The sequence below is a fragment of the Chrysochloris asiatica genome, unplaced genomic scaffold (genome assembly GCF_000296735.1).
Source record: "Chrysochloris asiatica unplaced genomic scaffold, ChrAsi1.0 scaffold00126, whole genome shotgun sequence".
Taxonomy (NCBI): domain Eukaryota; kingdom Metazoa; phylum Chordata; class Mammalia; order Afrosoricida; family Chrysochloridae; genus Chrysochloris; species Chrysochloris asiatica.
Window position 1 is genome coordinate 9,548,401 of NW_006408644.1, and position 2,092 is coordinate 9,550,492.

The 2,092-nt window shown below is 41.0% G+C and overlaps 1 pseudogene; it reads right to left on the reverse strand.

The window, feature by feature from the left end:
• Positions 1 to 689: 689 nt before the first annotated feature.
• Positions 690 to 1,304, reverse strand: LOC102815997 (annotated as a pseudogene).
• Positions 1,305 to 2,092: the final 788 nt, after the last annotated feature.

Sequence of the window (2,092 nt, forward strand, 5' to 3'; positions counted from 1 at the left end):
TATAGCTAGTGGAACTTGAAACTGAAGTTAAGAAACCAAGTACTTTTTAATCTTCCATGCTGAGCAGCCCGGAGCCAACAACTTGGATGAGACCAAATGGCAAGACCAAGTGGGGGAACAGACAAACCATGGAAAAACACTGCAGGAACATTGGAGCAAAGGTGGACAATACACTTTGTCAGTATTGCTTTGTTCTGATCTTTTTTTTTATCTGTTCATAGTTTCCCCCCACACACACACTATTTGTGCACTTCCATTCTCGTGATTAGAGGGGTTGCCTGAGCGAGTGAACACTCCCCAGTCTCACCACTGGTGGGTTCTTCTGCCATGCATGTGCATAGATGCGCTCAGCCCAAGAGCTGGCCCTGAACAGTTTTTGTTTTGTTTTGTTTCCTTTTAAAGAATTTATTTTATACCTATTATACAACACAGTATGCCATTTTTAAACATTGACATGTAACTCCTTACTAAAATTCTTAAAGCAAAAACAAAAGCATTTACCTCATTAGAAACAAGATACACTATTCACTTATTGTCTTCAAACATTATTGCACTTTTACTTTCATAATTTGACAATGCATTCATGACACAATCTGCAGACAACTACTGTTTTAACAAAGCACACTTTTAAGTAGACATGTCTGTCCCACACTGTTTATTAGGCATGAATTTTATAAACATTACTTATATTAATGGTAGCGGTGGAGCTGGAGAGTGTTGCGTCTTCTCCAAACAGCCCGACGAGAACCACCAATAGTATGGTGGAACTTGTGGCCCTTCCCCAGGCCACGGCTCTTGCAGCCTGCAAATGTCAAACCACGCATCTCCCTGTGCTTCTGAACTGGCTTGGTGATCCACTGGGTATCAGGATTTCTTCTGATAGCTTTATGGAATGGATCAATGAGGATAACTTCAAAAAATTTGTATGTGGAATATTCACCAACCCAGTAAGAATTCAGGACTCTTAGGGCCCCACAGTGGAGTCCAGCTCTCTCCTCAGCGACAGACTGAAGGCTTCTAGCAAATTTCAGCTGGTTAACACCATAATGGACAGGCTTGCCATAGGTTGCACCTTTAGGCACTGGGCATTTGCGGCCACCTCTGCGCACACGAATCCAATAGATGACATAACCTTGCTTGGCCTTGTATCCCAGCCTTTGTGCCTTATCTGGCTGGGTGGGCCGGGGGGCACTACGCAGCTCAGAGAGCTGGCGGTACTGCCAACAGCAGACCTGCAGAAGAAATCGCATCACATTGGACTGCTTCTTCCTCCATAGTTCCTGGATGTACTTGTAAGCACCCATCTCAGCTTACCCTGATGGCTGCCACTAGACGGAAAGCTGAACTGTTTTTTTGTATTGTTTTGTTTTTTTAAATATGGGAAAGGCCAGGACAGGGAGTACAGAGGGAAAGAGAGTTTAAAAACACACAGGCCAAATATTAAATTAAATCCTGGGGTGCAACATAACAACTAACAATGGCATCTTGAAATCTCTCAGTCAGCTTTGAAGACAAGAAGCTGAAGAGAAGACATTAAAGTCATATTAATATTAGGATACAAATTTTTTTTTTCCTTCTCTCACTCCTCGCCCTTTTCTGTGATTATAGACTACAGCATTCAATCTAGATTTGTTTTTTGATGTTGTTGGGGTTTGGGGTTGTTTTTTTGTTTCTTGTTTTTATTTATTGATTTATTTTTACTGTTTCTGTTATGCTGTTTTATGCTCAGCCTTGTACCTTTGGGGGACTCTTTCCCTCCCTATATTATCCAAGAAGAGACAACAACTGCTGCCATATAGTCAAGTTACATACAATCACACCAAAACCCAGGCAAGAACTAATACCAACTGCAATATACCAGGGAGGCAGACAATACCTGTGAAAGTTACTCTGAGTTAAGTAATAAGAACAGCGAAAAGGGAAGCCCAATCCTGATCACATTTACCTGGAATAAATCAGAAAGCATAAAAAATACTGAATCACACACTCAATTAATATTAAGGCTACAGATAAAAACTAAACATGTCCAAGAAGCAAAAGCAGATGACCATATCAGCACAAGTTCAAAAATAACATAAAATGTCTGAGACAA